Source organism: Excalfactoria chinensis, chromosome 6 (genome assembly GCF_039878825.1).
Source record: "Excalfactoria chinensis isolate bCotChi1 chromosome 6, bCotChi1.hap2, whole genome shotgun sequence".
Lineage (NCBI taxonomy): Eukaryota > Metazoa > Chordata > Aves > Galliformes > Phasianidae > Excalfactoria > Excalfactoria chinensis.
Window position 1 is genome coordinate 28,814,460 of NC_092830.1, and position 18,429 is coordinate 28,832,888.

An 18,429-nucleotide genomic window follows, 5' to 3' on the forward strand; every position below is an offset into this window, starting at 1 on the left:
GCAGAGCTACTAGTTGATATTTCTTCAGATGCTGGCTTTCATATTAAAATGTTGCAATATCTATCCTAGTATGATGGGAGAACCAAGATGGCAGGTTATGAGGAGCATACAAAGATACAGCAGCTCTGCAAGCCTAACTAAATGATTCTTGTTCACACAAAGGTTTGTCCTCTTCTTGGTCAAGGCTAATGGCATAATTTGGTGAGAGGATAAAATACACTATTTGATGGCATTGGACCCTGAACTATTGCCAGCAGAGAGAGCTTAAGATGAAAGTCAGCTGTTGTCAATGGGGACAAGATGACAGTAATTATGGTCAGCGACCATTACAATGGTCATTATCCCTTGTAATAAATTTTCTTGTTATATTCATGGGATTATTTTTTTTTCCAAGGAAAGTAACTCTTGAATTGGCAGAGGAAATAGTTGTGTCCAACAGTGGGCAAAGTGCTGTCAGAAATTCAAACACATCGCCATCAGTGGACATCTGAGGTTATTTCTGCAGAAGTTCCTGGATCTCTGCTACCACCCTTAGCATACCAAGGAGTATTGCTAAGGAGTAAAAAAGGAGTGAGTTTCTCTTGTAAATTTCATTTGTGATGACTGCCTGGTTTGGTACTATTGCAGTACCTCCTGAATGAATTAACTTGGTGTCCAATCATGCTAATTATTTACATGATGCCTGCTTTTCTCACAGTTTTTAGGTTTACACCAGGTCAGTAATGTACTGAACATTTACAGGACAGGTGCTGGCCAGAGCATGTTTAGACCAGCACCTGTTCTTGTGTTTGTCAGGGTGATCTGATGTGTAGTTTTTAATTGCGTAGTGGGAAGACACGGTGTTTTACAGCCTAAGGAAGGATGGATAAGGATGGACAACTAATCAGCTGAAGTGCAGCTGAGAGCTTATTCTTCTGGGTTTTAAGGCTTGGTGGGTTTTTACACCTGGACTTTTTAAGTATCAGTCTCAGAATCTCCTTGGGATTTGCCAAGCAGGCAGATAAAGGTGACAAGCTACATCTGGATCCCAGCTGCCTGTGAGCAGTACTGCTCTGTCACAGTGCAGCTTTATGTCTAACATTTTTTCCTCTTTCTGCCCTCCCTCCCACACCTGATGAAACTACTTAGCTTTGAAATGTCGGGAGGCCACATACCTGAAGCAGCAGTGGGCTTGTTTAAACATCATTTGCTGGCATTATAGATCCAGATATGACTAATAAGGAAATTTCTTCAGCTGGTGTCAGTGGATGACCAGTTTGTGCTAGCATGAGGAACAAAGCCAGCATGAGGAGGTTGTGTTGCCCAGGGAGCAGCTCTGTCCCTGGAGTGAGTCACGTTGCTGATGTCTTAAGCCACCGGGAGAAAGCACAATAACAAAACTTAAATATCTCTATTTTTTTTCTGCCCTGCCTCTTTCTGGAGGTATCTCCAAGCAGCCTGACATCCCTGACACCCATAATGTTAATATTTCTAGATTCAGAGCATTCGCAATTTCCCTTTTGTTGTAATAAAATGAAGAAACTAACTACCTGTAAACCAGAATAGTGAGTATGGTAAATATTTACTTCAGTATCCTTAGTTGATGTTTCATAGTAAATTTCTTTTTAAATCACTTCTGAGATTCAAACGTACATTGCTAAAGAAGAGAAGTCAGAGACTTGTTTTTCTTCCCAGAGTCTGTGTTTCTTTTGGAGTTAGAGATCAGGCTCAGCATCGTTATCATTACCAAATTACTGCACGTTCTGAAATGATTTTGACAACAGTAGTGGGAGACATCCGTGCAGCAGAGCTGCTCTGTGCTTGGAGAGTAGCTTGTGTGCTCAGCACTGCCCCGGGTCACTGCTGAGATGAGACAGCAGTGTGTTCGCAGCTGACAAATGCTTTTAGTGGCGTCTTCAATTAAGTCAGTAGATCTTTCCTAATTCCATTTCCTGCTGTACTAAAAACTGCCTACCAGTAGATGATGATGCTCTTCAAACCACGAAACCATCTTAAAAATTTAATCTGGCTAATATGTAAAACCAGTAACAGAATCAGAGCTCAATAAAATATAGACATGGTTTCAGACTAATGTAAAGTGTGATCAAATTAGGCTGTGATATAATTTTAAGGCTAACCTTGAGGGAGCTGTTGTCAGAAACCATGGTTCAGAGTGGTTGAAATATTAGATCAGCCATGCTCATCCTTCCTTTTTTATTTATTTAGTGAAAGCTCTCGGGAAATACTCCGTCTGGATTTCTTTGGAGCTTCTGAACAGATCTGATCGGGGAAACGGTATTGGTTTTGAAACTCTACAAGTCTCTGTGGACTATTACTACCATCAGCTGTATTAATAATACAGGTGTTTTTGGTATAGAGTGCTCAGTAGCTATTGATTCGCTTCTCCTTTGGAGCTAGTCAAGCTTCCAGACAGTATATTTCCATTTGCATGGTATTAAAACACTGTGTGTGTCTAATAAGACCAATTATTGACATGTCAATATCCTTGAAGTAGAAACAGGAAGAGAGGAAGGAGAATATGAAATAATAGACGGAAGGAAATTAGGGGTGGTTTAACCTGCAGATGGGGGTTAACAGTTTGAGTTCTGCTGCAGGAAGAAATGTAACTTTGAATCAATGCATGGTGCATAGGGCAGGGACAAACTGAACTAAGTTAAATGCGTGTTTGCATCACAAGAAGAACAGAGTAGCTCTGTGGAGTTGTTTGTTTTCATTAGGCTAATCCTCCTCCGCTTGGGTTTGGTTTTGAAGCTGCAAACAGTAGAGCAGCTAAATGCCATCGCTTGGGCTTAGCTACCTTTGCCTCACTGCTTTTTTGCTTTTGTGTATAAGAAAAAATGTAATAAAGGTTATGTTTTTATTTTGGGGCCGTTCTTGTAATGACATGCTTGTTAAATGCATTCTTAAGTAGTTTTTACTGTGTGATTTTTTCTGTCCCTTCTTTTCCACTATGATGGTCTTCCATGTGAGTTAACCAGCTGTGTTAGAAGTTCATTTGGTTGGAGACAAAGGACCGAGATGTCCCTGGGGCAGACAGTGAACTGCCCATGGAGAAAGCAGCACACAGGTAGCATGAGGATGTGGGCCCCAGTGGAAGGGGCCTGTGTCTTAGTGCCATGTTTGGGGTGTATGTAAAGTTATGCATGGTGCAGAAAAGTTGGGTGCCTGAAGGTTAATAGTTTTGTGCTGTTGCTTCTTCTGTTAGGATTGGTTCTGATTCGCGCAAGCCTCTAAAAACAAGAGGACACTCAGCTAACTTGTTTGTGCACCCATATTCAGATTTGGTTCAGGCTTTGGAGGGCAGTTAGTTAAGATAAGCTCACTGGTGTTCATTCAGTTTTGATATAGGCAGTTACTGGCACTTCTGGTGGGAGAGATGGGTTTTGCTAGGATTTACACAAAGATGGTAACTTAAAGCACGGGGGCCAGAGGTATTGACTGGGGGTTTGATTTTGTCACTGTTTTTGTGTTGGTTTCTTTTGGTCACCTATATCTTACCATTGCTGCACATCTGCAGACTGGAAATATCACAAAGTAGAGGGCGGCAGGCGCGTGACTTACGCCATGCATTCAGACTCCTCAGCTGGAGCATATAACGAAAGGAGGGTGCTTGGTTGCTCAGCTAAGTGATTTATTTTACCCATTGATGCTTAAAATAGTATCGAGGCAGCCTGACGCATGCTCTGCTCTCTTGTGGCCCACATAACATATGTTGATGTGTGAGCTGTGAGCCCTCTGTTCTTCCCTGCCGCATCCTTCCTCCTTGCCTGCTGTCACAGTCTGACCCCCAGTGCTGCTGGATGGAGTGTGTGTGTGGCACAGCATGGGCTGAGCCATGGGCAGGTGACGCAGAAGGTTCTGAAGCACACAACTTCAGAAAGCTACAACTCAAAGGAAAAAATGAGTGTCTGTCAGGTAAATACGCCAATGGAAATGGAACTTTGGGACACTTCTATAGACATGACTAATCCTACGCATGCTGTTACTCAGCTAGCGAAGCATATTATCAGGAAAGGTCCCAGAGCTCCTAATTATAAGCTAATAAATGAAAACCTCATGTTTGCTGTAATAAACAGAATCACTGAATCTAATTTTGTCGTCTGTTCCTTTCCCCTTCAAAAAATAAACCACTCAAATGTTTATAGCCATGCAAGGGGGGGGGGAGCATCATTTATAGTAAACGTGTGCTGCAGTTCATGTGTTCCCTCCTGATTCTTGCTGTTTCTCCCTTCAAAATCTTTAAGCTCTGAAAAGCGATTGACTCCAAATTAATTTGTAAAAGCATACTTTTGGCTTACTTTGTCATCTGTGAGCTGTGTGATGATGAAAGCAGTTGTAATTTATCAGGCTCGTATCATCAGTAAGTTGTGTGTGGTGGCTGAAGTGATGACAAAACAAGTCGTCTTTCTGGATGGACTTGGTAACAGAACTTCAAATAAGCACATTAGTTGGGGTTTGGTTATTGCATGATTAAAAATAAAATGCAGAACCTAGGATGGATCCAAACTTGCCATCTGATTTGTTTTAAAACATGAACCAAATCAAGCAGATTCTATCACAGATTTCTGCAAGGATATTAGGTTTATTACACTTTTCCTTACATTTTTATTTCAGCTCTTCAATTGATCTTTGAAGTTTTAATTTAACAGCAAAACAAAAATGAGTTAGTCCAAAAATTTCAGAAAAAAAAGAATAGCTTCAACTTTTCCCTTGGCTTTTTGGCTGCCAACCCCCAAAATTGCAGATGTGTGTTCCCTTCCTCCCTCCTTTTGGTCCAGGTCATGGCATTCACTCCCAATTAGTATTTAAGGCTACATCTCCTACTGGGGGGCTGTTTAAGGTTCATAAACTGCCTGAGTCCCAAGATCTGTGTGTGCAAACACAGCATCTTCTAGTCCATGTGGAATTTACACAAGGATTATTACCTTTTCTTCATGTTAATTCTTTCTCCTTTAAACACAGCTAATTTCTTCAGAAATTGAACATATCCAGCATTGTAGCTTGTTTTGTTCTCTGTCCGGTCAGCGTTACTTCGAGGAATCTGTTTAAGAGAACTTTTAATCTTAATAGGGGGCAAATTATCCCATTTTCCTGCTGACCTACTTCAGGAGTAGACAAACATCAGCTCTGTCCAAGGGCTGGGTTTGGCCCTTGATAGCTGCTTTAAAAACAGTATGTTCTGTATTATCTTGGTTCTTCATCTATGGGCAGTGTGAATGAATAGAAATTACTTATTTTTATATGGTGATAAGTTTGGCTGCTGTGAAAATGTAATTACTTGGAGGCACTGAATCAAGCTTTTGGGTGGAGTGCAAACAGCTGATTTTGATTAGTTGACCCTGGAGAATTAAATGCCTCAGGTTGTCTGTTGATTATAAAGAAGTAGCTTATCCTTGGGTTGTTCCAGCTGATATAGGTAGGTACAGTTTTACAGAGGAAGTTCTTGCTAGACATGAAACAAGTATGCAGATCCCAGCCTGCTTCATAGTGGACAGGAATTCATGCAAAAAAAAATGGCATCGCTTTCAACAAACCACATTTATGAGCAGTAGCTCAAAGGCCAAAGCAAGAGCAGGCTGTGTTATGCTGAGGCTATTCCTATGTAGCTAATAGGTATAATAGATCTCTACATTTCGTTTCACTGTCCAGTCTGTAATCAGCCTGGCTCTGCCTAGCAGTGCTGTTCACGTTCTTAGCTGAGATGGTGCAGACTTGTTCTCGGTGTAGGTTTGTGTTCCATCATTTAGGTGCCCACGTGCTTGGCAGAGAAATGCCCTGGCAAATTAGAAATATGTCAGAAAATATATTTTGAAGAAGCTGAAACACCATGTTGCATAAAGTTGACATGTGTTTAGTCAGTTTAGTGTGTTCAAAAGCCAAAAAAAAAATGTAATTTCAGGTTCTTTCTTCCTTCAGAGGTGTCCCTGCCAAGATGGGGTTCCAGCTGGATCAGTTTTGGAAGACAGTGCTTCAAAGCCTCAGTGTCCTGCCATGAGTCTGCCTGCCGTGCCGACATCTTGCTTGTTTATTCTTCTGCCTCCACCACTCGACAGCAGTTGCTGCATTCACAGCATTCCTCTTTTCAGCCATGGTTTGTTACAGGATAGGTAAGCTGAAACATATGGCTCAAAGTCGAATTGCTTTGGATAGTGAGCAGATGAGGGGATACGTATGTGGAAATTAACACTTTTACTAGCTCAAGAGCAAATGTCTTTTCTGTTTAGAACATTGTGTCATTCTTGCAGTTTGCTGTTTGAATAGTGTGTCATGAGAGTGGCATCTGCCAAATACCAAGCAGGCATTTCAGTTCTTTGTGGCATCATTCTCTGTGAAATAAATGGAAGGGGTTTGAAGGAAAGGCAGTCCTCATACAGCAGCCTGTCACTTTGCAAAGCAGCTGTGAAATTAATGGCAGTACAAATGAAAAGCAGCTGATAATTAGGCTGCTGGGTGTTTTAGCATTATTATTGTTAATTTTAAATATAAATTAGGTAATCAAGAGAATGCTATCAAGAGGCATATATTTGGTGTTTTTTGTTGTTGTTTTTTTTGTTTTTCTTTAATATCCTAAGAAGGGTTCCAGCTGTGTGACATGGCAAATTACAGCTCCTGGTAGGAATTTGGTATCTGAATGGATTTAAGGGTCCTACTGAGCTGAAAGGAAGTGGATTGTGATGGTCGAGCTGACATAGTGAGGCATGATATTTATTTGTAGTAAATAGGCTGTGAAACTTAGTTAAAACTTCTTTTGTTGTTGATCTGATTTGTTGTGTTATTCAGGGCACGAGGGTGCATGAAAGAGAATGGAGAAGGCTCATAGGTATTCCTCAATTTCTGCTATGGTGGGCGTGCTAGATAGAACATTTATCAGTGATTTTGGCTTACGGACTGTAACACATCATGACAGAAGGCATGTGGAGTCTGTTCTTTCTATGTGTGAGTAATTATTTAATTATGATGCCTCTTGTGTGCAATCCAAAGGAGAGGAGACCTCTTGGTGTGTTAATCAGACCATAAGACATACCTTTATCTGAACTGAAAACCCTAAATCAAAGAGGGGATCAGAACACAACGTAACTGACAACAAAATAGCAGTTCTTTACATTTGGAAAGGTTTTACATCAGGACGTGAATTTTCTGAAAGTCAGAGTTGAATTTGATTTGATTCATGTTTGATTTGCATGCTTGTATTGAACCATGTGACTTGCACATCTCTATGTCAGAAATCAAAGGGATCACTCATAAAAACATGGGCTTCTTTAGCTCCAAAGCCACTCCTCTTCAGTCAGGGACTTCAGATCATGATTTATTACACCTCTATTATTTGTGTGATTTTTATTTCCTTTTATATTGGACATGAGAGAGACTCTGAGACTTGATTCTATGGTGATGCTCTCTTGTGCTTGGTGGCAGACTGTTGCATTGTGCTAGTTTCTCTGTCTAGCTAAGCAGACTCAGCTATCTTTCTCTGTGGCTGTTCACTGGGCCACAGAACAACATTCTAGATAACACTTTGCTTCCCATAACCTCTCTCCAAATCCTGTAGCCTTTTCTACAGTGTTCACAATTAATTGTTAACAATGAGTTGCATGGCAAAATAGTTCTGCTTTACAGCTGATTGTTGTGCCAGGTCAGCAGATCCGTGAGTGGCTGCCTGCATGTCCTTCCTGTGCCAAAACAACAGGCATTCTCTTTCTAGTCTGTGAAATATAGAAGTGGCTGAGTGCACCTACTGCTGTGTTTTTTGATTAGGGGAGGGAGATAGCAGTTTGCAAAGCAGAACTGAAATTGCCTGAGAGAGAACATGAGCCTTTAATGGTAAGAATCTGCTGCCTTTTGCACTGTGCTTAGGAGGAGCAAGAGTTCATTATTGTTGGTGCTTCTTTTGCTGTTTTGGCGTGCAGCAGTAACATCTGAAGTGCCAGATCAGGGACACTGCTTTTACAGCTCTGCCTGAGATAAGGGTATGTAAAAAGGGAGATGAATTGTTTGAGAAATGCCCTGCTTCAGCTGTGAATATAGCCTATGCTTCCAAGTGATGGATCTGATTTGGCATGTGAATGTAGCACTGAGTGACAGCTCTGTACTGAACACTGTCCAGATGGTGAGTTCTTACAGAGCTTTACACTCTCATTCCTCACAGACCTGCTTATTAGGTTATTTTGTGTCCCCACATGATTAGGCATGAGAGCATGTGCTGACTGACAGCAAGATGAGGGACAGAAGAAGTAGCTCTATAAGTGGAGGAAAAAGACATTGAATGTTACTGTCGTTCTCATATATCTGCCAGAGGTCACTGTCAAAAGCAGAATCCCTTTGTAGCTGATCTTGGTCTGCTGTGACTGAAAGAGAGGACTGAAGCATGAAGACATACATCACATCATGAGCTGGAGAAAGGGAGAGAGGAGTGAGGTGGCAGGGTGCTGAGGAAGGGCAATGTGTCAGTTATGGTGAGAACTGGGGAAAAAAGGAGAGCTGTGAGAGATCAAATAACTAGGAGAACACAAATGACTTAGGAGAACACAAAGACAGTGAGGCCACGGAAGTGACAGATTGTACAGAAGTACAATCCTTTTGTTGCCCAATGTTCATTGAGTTATTGCACACACAATCTTCTTTCCACTACAGTACAGCAAATTATACATATGTCCCAGGTTTATGCTTGATGCAGAACACCATGCAGAATATCTCATGAGCATGCAAGGCTAACAGGCAGCTTTAGTCCAAAGCACTGCTCTTTATGTGGCACAAAGTAATAGCTGCTGTTGTAAAACCTAGTAGAGTCTGTGACCTGCTGATCTGTTTCTCCAGTGCTAACCTAGTAGCTAAAGTAACCCAGTAGGCAAAGCACTCCAGAACTGATATGGAAATGCTGAAGAGTCAGAACCTTATTTCCCTTTATTCATCTTCCAGGCTCATGCTGCCTGGTCATATCATGAAGAAGAAAGCCAGTGCTAATGAAAGGATGGAGATCCAGGAGGATAAAACCTTCTTGCCATCACAGATTCTCTATCACAGATTCTCTTTGTCAAGTGATAGCAGCTTGTTCAACTAGTTGTACAGCAGGCTCATGCTCTCCTGAAGTGGTTTCTTTTCCATCAATGGTTGATTGTTACCCCTTAGAGCATAACAAAACCATAACACCTCAGATGTTACTTGCTGGTGGCATGACAGATGCTGTTGCTGTTGTAATCAGCATGACATGCAGGGGTGGTGCTGGCTCACTAAAATTAGAAAGAACTGAAGGCTCACCCTAAAGTACAAACATTGTTATTATGTGACTTGCTTGTTTTTGTCATTTAACTAGCAATTGTCCCATCAGAACAGGGATAATGCATGGCAGATGAAGAACGGTGCTTTTATTGAACTCTCTGTGCAGGTGACTCATGTTTTGCTCTATTTGCTTTTTTTGTTGTTGTTGGTTTTGGTCAGTTTAATTTATCGTAAAGGACCAAGTGCAGTCGTACAAGGTGTGCCAGGGGAGGAAATGTGAGAGCACACAGAACACCACAAAAATCTTCAGTTTGAGAGTGTTTCAAAATCAGAATTGTTTCACTCGCTTACGGACATTCCTGCTGGCTTGCTTTGAAAAGTTAACTTTACCTCCACACCAATTTGCTCTCACCTCTGATGAAAGGCATCCAGCGCCTCCATTTTTCTGCTTTCCCATTCCCAGTGAGTAAGTCCAGCGTTTCTTTGGTTAATTAAAGTTTACTGCAGAAGGAGCAGGAGTGGGTTGAGAGCACTGATGAAGAGATGACTAACAAAGTAATCGGCATGTGATTAGAGTGTGGGCTGCCAGGCACAGATTAGCCCTCCCTGGACTCTGCTTTTATCTTAACTCCATGTTTTGAAATAATTCCATGTTAATAATATATAGAATTTCTATCCCATCTAGCTTATCACATTAGAATGAACTAGACAAAATGACTCAATTTCAAAGGCTCTGATTCAGCTCAGGCTGCAGCCACTCACTTGAAATATGAAGTTAGGTGACTGACTCCTCTTTTGTTTCTTATGGATTCTCACTCTGTGGGAAGTCTAAGGGGGAGAGAGTTGGTCAGAGTGGAAACTTAAGGTGACATTATAAAGCCTCCTCATGAAATGCATCAGTGACAGTCACGTCTCAAAACTCCGTGTGAGCTGACAGCCACTGGAGGGTGGGGAGTGTGTGGAGGTTTGACTTGTGGATAAATCATGAAGAGAAAACTTTTCCCAGAGGGAAAGCTGCCATGAATGCTTGCAAAGAAAGTTGTTTATTTGCTCCCCACAGCGTTTTTTTACAGTTACTTGAAAACGTGGGGGTTTTCCAGTTCTTTTTCTTTCTAAGTAAGAAATCTTGTTTGATTACTAACACATACCTGATGCAAAAGAACAGAAAGACTTGTTTTAAACATGCCGTATTAATGTTTCCTGCTGGTACTCATATCCTCTTCCCCCTATGTAACTAATATCCCATGAGTCTAATACTGAGGCATTAGCTTAACTGCTGTGCAGTTAGCAAAATAGTGACTTGGGGAAAGTACTGACATGCAGAGAGAACAGAGGGATGTTCATTCACTTCTGCCCCAACTCCTACATCTGCTGTTATGACTATGGGGAGGAAACCATTTATGATGAGAAGAGCATAGAAGCTGTAGGTAATTGAGAACATGGCAGGGAAGGCAAGGAAGAAATTGTATGGAAGAGCTGATGTCAATGGCATGCGAATGACATGGGTGCTTCTACAGAGATGACTACCATAAAATGCAGTGCTCATTCCATCAGACAGTGGAGACAGCGTCATCCAAGTTGCTTGACAAGCTGTTCTTAAATAACACACTCGAAATTTGAACGTTGACAGCTAGGAATAAAACAGAACAAAACTCTTGACCATGAAATACAGAAGAAAAGGAACTCAAATCTCTGAATATGGTACTAATACATTATTTGTGGAATCTTAGAAAAACGGGAAAGGAAAAAATGGAGAGAAGGGGGAGGAAACCTCAGTTTCCTGGAGAGTTCAATAAAGTTTCAGTTTGTTGCTTCTCACTGAGCGCAGCTCACTGTGGCCCTGCTGGTTCTTTGGAGCTTTCAGTCAGAGGATGCAAAGTCATCATTCCTCCTGCTGTGGACATGCACTGTCACTGCATCGCCCTCTCACTTCACAGTAGTGGAAGAACCAGGATAACTTAAGCCAGCAAGAGGATAGTACTTTTGAATAATTCTTTTGTAATTTCTGCTTTAGACAGCTGTGACAATGTGTGTGTCTTTGAGCACTTTGTTGGATGGTGATGTATCCAACTAGTCTTAATGAATCGGAAATTGTTTTCTTCTCACAGGGTGATATTGGTTTACCTCTTTGATTTTAAAGTTGTTGAAGGTGTTCGTTTATAATTGACTTAAAGCTGCCACCTGAATATTTGTTTTTTTTATAAACTCACAAGTTAAAATGGTGTTTTAATGAGTTTTCTTGGCACAGCACTTAATGATGCTTTGCTTAAAGCCAAAACCAAAGCAAAGCAAATGTGATCTTTATGATGCAAAGTGAAGAAGAGAACCTTCATGCCATAATGACAGGTGGATAAATTTGCACATTAACTGAATAGCATGTACAATTTGTTGTCTCTTTGGATACTTTTCTATACAGAAAAACCAAGTAAGCTTCACAAATACCAAATCTGATAAAGTCATTCTCAAGCTAGAAATGATCTTCTGGGTACCCAAGGGAGCCAACACGTTTGTATGTATCATGTTCAGTTCAGCACGAGGCCCTTGAACTCAGCAATGGCAACATGAGCCTCGCTCTCCTATTTCAATTCTTATTTTACCTAAATGTGGGATTTAGGAGGGATGACTGGATCAGTAGGTGCTGAGCACTGTGACACTCCTCTTTTATATATCTTGATGGAAGTTGGAGCTTGAATGACCATGGTGAGAAGGTGTTTTCTGAGTGACTCCAAACCCCTCATTCTTGACTAAATGTAGAGCGATCGCAGCCTTAGGTTTTAGATAACTCGGGGGAAAAGAGATTGCTGTGGGCTGTTGTTAGTAAGTCTGAATTCAGCAGTGAAAACCTGTTAGACTGTCTGAAATGCTTTTCTCTTTTTTTTTTCTTTTCCCCTAAAGTAATCTGAAGACCATCAGTGGTCTCATTTTGATCTGAAAAAGAAAAGAAAAAGAGGATATAGTATCTAACGTGGAGTTTAAATTGCAGCTTTCAAAACTAGCCTGAAACAAAAAAAAAGGAACTTGTTAAAACAAATCATTTGGCTGTGGTTTTGCTTTTTAAGGCAGTGCTGCTGAAGTCATCTTAACAAGCTTCCATGCCAGCTTCCCCATGCTGCTAACACAGCAAAAGTTAACCTGTTTTGGTTTTTTTTGCTGCTGGATCAGTTAACCATTCTGGTTGCCAGTGTGGGTGTCCAGCAGCCATGCCAGCTCCCTGATGGGAATGACGTGGAATGTGGACAGCTACTAAGGAAGTTCCTGTGGAACCGCATTCGCTGCAGCTTTTAAGCAGTAACTCACTGCTGTATAACGGTCCTGGTTTTGGCCATCCCGATGACTGAGTCATTGGCCTGCTTGGAACAAGGAAGAGAAGCAGTTCCTGGCACATGTTTATCAACAGGCAGCTGTGGAGACAGGTGGCAAAAGCTCCTGGTTTGTCTATACTTTGATATTGCCTTGGAGCTCCAAACACCAAGTAAGTTTATGTGGCAGGCACTGACCTGCAAATGAAGCTGCTTTTCTTTGCAAGCTGACCTGCTGGGTTTCCATGGTCTCTGGAAGTTGCAACATGATCAGGAGCTTAGCAAGTAGCTAGGCTCAGTTTCATTTGCTAGCCTCACAGTTTAACTCTCTCTTGTAATACTTCGTATGCAGTTTGGGCTCTGAAATGAATGCTGCTTTGCTTAATGGCAATGGACATGAAACCATCTATTTGTCTGTGCAGCTGTCTGCAAAGGTGTCAATTTTGGTTGTCATTTTTAATGTCGATATTTGTGCAGTTTCGAAACCTGCTGGTCTTGGTGCGTTACGTTACATGGTAGTAAAATCCCATTGAGAGAAAACTGAAAAGATTCAATGATATCACCAAAGGAGGCAATGAAAGGGCTCATAGAGACAAGTGAGAAGAGCTGGAAGTTGTTTTGAGACTTTCCTTTTCCTTGTTGTGTGTGGGGTGAGTGACGGGGGAGGACCCGCTATTTGCAGATGGCAGAATGATTCATCACTTAATGGAACCTTAATGCTGGCAAGGGAAGATGTCATTAACTGTGCCGAATCTCTGTGTGATCTGCACATTTGGTCCAGAGCGTAGCATGCATCTGTGCACTCACTCCGCCTGCTGCTCACCGAGTTCCTCTCTCACTCCTCTGCATGCACGTCAGAAGTTGCTTGAGATAAGCTCTAGATTTATGGGCAAGTGACTTTAATGGTAAAGTGCTCTCATCTGCTAGGATGACGAAGGGCTACTCCTTGCTTATTAATAGTGACTTAAGAGACAAACGGCTGGTAAATCTGTGGTAAGATACACAAGACTGATGTGCGCTGACTGGGCGTTGTAGTACTTGGGCAGCAGCTTTTCCAATGGCCACTGTTGTGGGACAGTCTGCTACTTTACTCATGGGAAGTTGTATAGGGAAAAAAAAAGCATTAAACTTCAGATGAACCAGGCTTTCACAGAAGGTAACATTTGTTTTCAGGTTCCTGGTTGGTTGTTGTCTAAGAAGATAACTGAGATTCTAAGTTATAACGCATAGACTACACTGTTTTAAAGATGATACTGTTAAGAGGAGAAATGTGTTTAAAAATACAAGCAAGCAAAACAAGCAAAAAAACCACACACAGACACACAACATTGAAAAAGAAAAGAAAAAAAGGAAAACTCCCCCATTTTTGTCGTTCATATAGAAAAGCTGAAGTTCTTCAGCTGGAGAACTCCGTGTGTCTGCGTCAGTCAGCCCAGTGACTCAGTGTTGTGATGCTAATGTAGGTCTGACTGGATTGGAAGCTTAAATGTGTATAACAGAGAAAAACTCATCATAGCTTCGTTTGAGAGAAGTGAGGAATTTTTGTTTCCTAATGCGTAACCCAATTTAAACCCTTTTATCTTTCACCATTGTATTTCCCTCCCATTTCCCCGCTCTTGCACACTCCAGCATGCTACCTCAGAAATAACTGTTCCTCTCTTTGTTTCCTGTAGCAAATAATTGTATTTCTTTCTGAAAATCTGAGGATTTATCTGCACAATATTCCTACGTAAATTTCCTTTAGAAAAATTGCACCTCCTTCAGTTTAACCTCTTTTACCTGGAAAGCAAATCTCTGAAGTTGGTAAATCAAAGCAGTCATTTCTTTGTCTTGGATTAAGTTCAAATACCAGCTTGCCCTTAAGACTCACCTGTCTTAGTCTAAATAAACTTCCAGTGGTAGGATGGTGCTGCCTTTGTTCGGTGTTGATTGAAATGATAAGAGCAAGACTGTAACTGATCACCGATACTGTAGAATTAATCTCACAGAGCTAAGATTTGCTTCCTTTGGCCAAGCATCCTACCTGCTTGGTGTATGCACTGTATTAGAGAAAGATACCGTGATTCATAACAGGGGAGAAAACACAGTGGTAGGAATGATAGCAAGTGTTGAACAGCACAGATTTGTATAGTGTAGCATCTCAAAGGCTTATATATCTCCTCTTTGTCTTCCAGCTGCCTACTTCTAGAGATAATGGCCCTGAAGACCACATAATGTATCCCATAGAGGAAGTTTGCTGGCAATGTTTCCCCATAGTGAACCTTCCGATTTGGATATGCTTCTGATTTATTTGCTCTTACACAGTTGTGTGGTGGGCAATATTATGCTGGCAAGGAACATGTGCTATAATGCCTCTGCTGTGTTGCAGCTTGCCATACTGCAGTGCACTGTCACAAACAGCCCCTGAGAACATCTTGCCTTGGATGGCACAGCCATCCTCAGCTGCCAGTTGTACAGCCCCAGTAATGCTAGGAGGAGATTTTGCTAATACTATCCTTCAACAATCTGGGGTAAATAAATCTTTAATTCTCTCCTGGAGAAAAGAAACCCCTGGGTTAAAGTAATACAGAAGTAATAATCCTGTAAATTATATTGCAACAAGCACCAGTGTGCCATGCAGGCAACGAGCCTGCAGTGAGAATGTGGCATAATTCTGGCAGTGTGCTTAGTAGGGGAGTTTCTTATCAGTACCTAACACTGAACGCTATGATCAACTGTAGTATCTGTGATTCTGAAGTATTACTTGGATGTTTTTTCTTGGGTTGTACTCATGTGATTACAAAAGTAACTTACCAGCAAATAAGTTTACTTCGTGCAACGCTACTTTTTAGTATTTTATTAGCAAAAAATGCTTTATACAAACACCGTGAAATTCTTACAAAACAGTGGAGATAAAATATCAGTTTAGACTCAGCTTAATGGATCCCAGCAGGGACCAGCAGGTTTGGGGTAGCTGGAAGTGGGAAGGCTCTTGGCTGTCCTGTGGAATAAGCTGCCTGTACCGATGGTATGTCAGGAACGTACCTGGAGTGATCTTAGCATGGCAGCACAGATTCTCCCTTGACTCACATTATCATCTGACAAGAAGTGAAAGGGATCAGAAATTCAGATTCCAGCTTAAGCAAATAGGAAGAAGTTAGTACGTGTCCAAACAAGCTGTCAGCCCAGGATATCAGTTTGGAGGCCTTGTGGGCAGTCAGACACCAGTTGTCCTGTCTTGGCTTCATCTGAGATAACCGAGCTCTAGTTTGGTACCTTCTGGGAACAGCTGGGCAAGCTGTCCAGGTCTTTCTTCTGGTGCAAGAGGGTAATCTCATTTATTTGTTCCCTGCGTTCTCCATCACCTTGCTGAAATGTGTAAATGGAGGGGAGATAGGGGGAAAAATTGTGGTTTGCTGTAATATATGTTATATGTAATGTGTTGCAGTGTGATATGTGTGTTGTTATGTGCAATATAAAAAAAATATATTAGAAAATCAACTCACCCAACATTGGAATGTGAGCAATTCTCTCCTATTTCCCAGAAGCAGTCAGCTCAGGAGCTGGTTATGTGTAATGCACCACTCATAAAGCAGTGGGAGTATGTTAAAAATCAGGGAAAGGAGCGAAAGGGGGGCTGGGAGGTAGTCTTGGAAATGAGTAGTCCTCTCCCACTCAGCAAGGCAGTTCCATTATCTGAATTAGTATAAAAATACCCACCCACCCCAAGGAATGCACTGAGTCTCTCCCTCCATGCCAAATATCTCTGATTGAGAGTAATTACTTGCTTTTGACAGAGCCCAGCATGGATCTGCATGGAGTGTTTGAGTAGGAGGTGAAAAATCAGCAGCTAATGTTATGGCTTCTGTTTTTGTTTTATTTATTCTGAAACTGTTTTCCAAGCCCAAATAGCAGCCTTCCAGGGAAGGTGTGTCTCTGCTTGGGGTTCATTATAGTTGTTATCTAGCAACATGTCTCTGGCTAATTGCACTTGGTTTGTGAGTGACAGCCTTTGATTGGACAGCATACTTCTCCCTCCTGGGGAGGGGGATGCTTTTCAGGTCACAGATTAAGTCATTCCTAGATAACAGTTTAATGGCATGTTATGGCAGCACATGCTTGGACTAAAGACTACCACCTCTTAACTCTCTCAGGTCCTTCCACACATCTGCTGGAAACATGAGACAGGGCTTAAATCTTGCAGCTGATTATGTGGCATTTTATAGCAGCGTGAGGACCTACATTTGCCACTTCGAGCTCACTTCTAATAGGAGCTAGGTATAGAGTTCAGTGAATTCATGCAATGATGTCCAAGTCATCATTACTAGGAGACTTCCACTCCCCTTGGATGCAGAGACAGTAGAGTAGAGAGTTTCAAGATGAGGCATTTTAAAGAGCGACTTCTCTGAGCAGCCCACAGGTTCTGGGTAGAATTTCAAGAAACTCAAGGGCTCTTACAAAAAACATCTGCTATCAATAATAATCAAAACATCACCCTTTGTCATGCAGTCTGTTGGACAACATTTCTGACCCTATGCCAGTTCTGACACTAAGCATGGAGCACTGAAGGCCAATGTGCTCATTCATTTGCAGCTTTTGGTCTGCAGGTCTTAACTGAGGCCAGTGTTTAAGAAACGATTCAAGGAATGTACCGTTCCTGTAGTGTTCTGTATTTGCTATTTGAGTTACTTAGGGAAAATACAGAGCACTTTGCTGTCTGATGGGTTTTAGTTATCATCTGCAACACTTAACAAACACAGCATCTCTCTGCTTGCCCTGGCATTTTTCATAGCGCTCATTTTGCACTACTGCTAATGTGGGATAACAACATGGATAGCTTGCCATCCATATTTACATTCACACTGACAGACTTCCTTGGCCGCACAGAGTGCCTCAGCTCTCCCAACTGATCACAACATTTAACATCAGAGTGTTTTTGATGAATCTGGTTTGAAATACATCAGCTTGCTGATGAATTCTTCCTTCCATTTCATTAGAAGAGAGAAAACTAAGGCTGGTTAAAAATCTTTGAATGATGCATCTCCAAAGGGATGCAAAAATACAGTTAAGAGACAACTACTTTAAAATTACTACCTAAAATCATAGTCTCTCATATGTAAGGCTCACAGCAGTTCATAGAATCACTCATGTTGGAAAAGACCTTAAAGATCACGGAGCCAACCATACTAAACATACTAAACATACTAAGCATACCCTAACTAAACAACCCTCCATTAAATCATGTGCCAGAGCAAAGCAGTTGTCAGCAGCGTAATAGTAAGGATAGCAATGATGGAGTTGTTCCTGGTTTCCTTAAATGAAAACAAGAACAGGATCTGAGCCATGATGAGAACTGTTAGCAGTTGCTTGAAAAACAGAGATTTCCCTGAACTTTAGTGAGGAAATGGCTTCCACTTGGTTCCTTGGGAACTGTTGGGCTTTTCTAACAGAGAGGAGGCCTTAGAACAGTCTGAGGTCAGCTGGGTCTCTTCTGCAGCTCAGTCACTCCTAACCTTTCTTTTCTGGTGTCTCATTTGTTAGAGGCAGGCCAGCTGTTCTGAAAAGTCAAAGGGGAGTCCAATCTTTCTTCCTGGAGAGTATAAGAGCTAGGAGAAGGAAAGCAGGGGATACAAATGGTCTCTTCCTCATTGCTTTTCTTTCTGTTTTCAATAGAGCTACAAATATCACTTCCCTCCTAATGTATCTGGAGAGTGAAGCACTTCTGTTACTGAAAAGGTTCATATGACTCCAGCAGTAAGTTTTTGTGCTGTACTCTTTTCTTGAAGGAAGCATCTAAGGGCAGGATAGATAGCTGTGTCTATCCCTTCCTTGCTACAGAGAGCCTGATTTTTGAATGCCTCCTGTTGGTTATCTTTGTTTGTTTCTTTGGGCTTTTATTTTGGTTTAAAGATCATCTAAAATCACATAGTGGCCTTTA

General features: G+C 41.5%; 1 long non-coding RNA gene across 1 annotated transcript in view; it reads left to right on the forward strand.

Annotated features, from left to right (window-relative positions):
• The window catches only part of LOC140254320 (uncharacterized), a 33,257-nt gene that overhangs the window by 3,540 nt on the left and 11,288 nt on the right, over positions 1–18,429 (forward strand). Inside the window, exon 2 of the long non-coding RNA XR_011904146.1 lies at positions 5,917–6,107. This is a non-coding gene — a long non-coding RNA (uncharacterized lncRNA). The remainder of the gene's footprint in view (positions 1–5,916; positions 6,108–18,429) is intronic.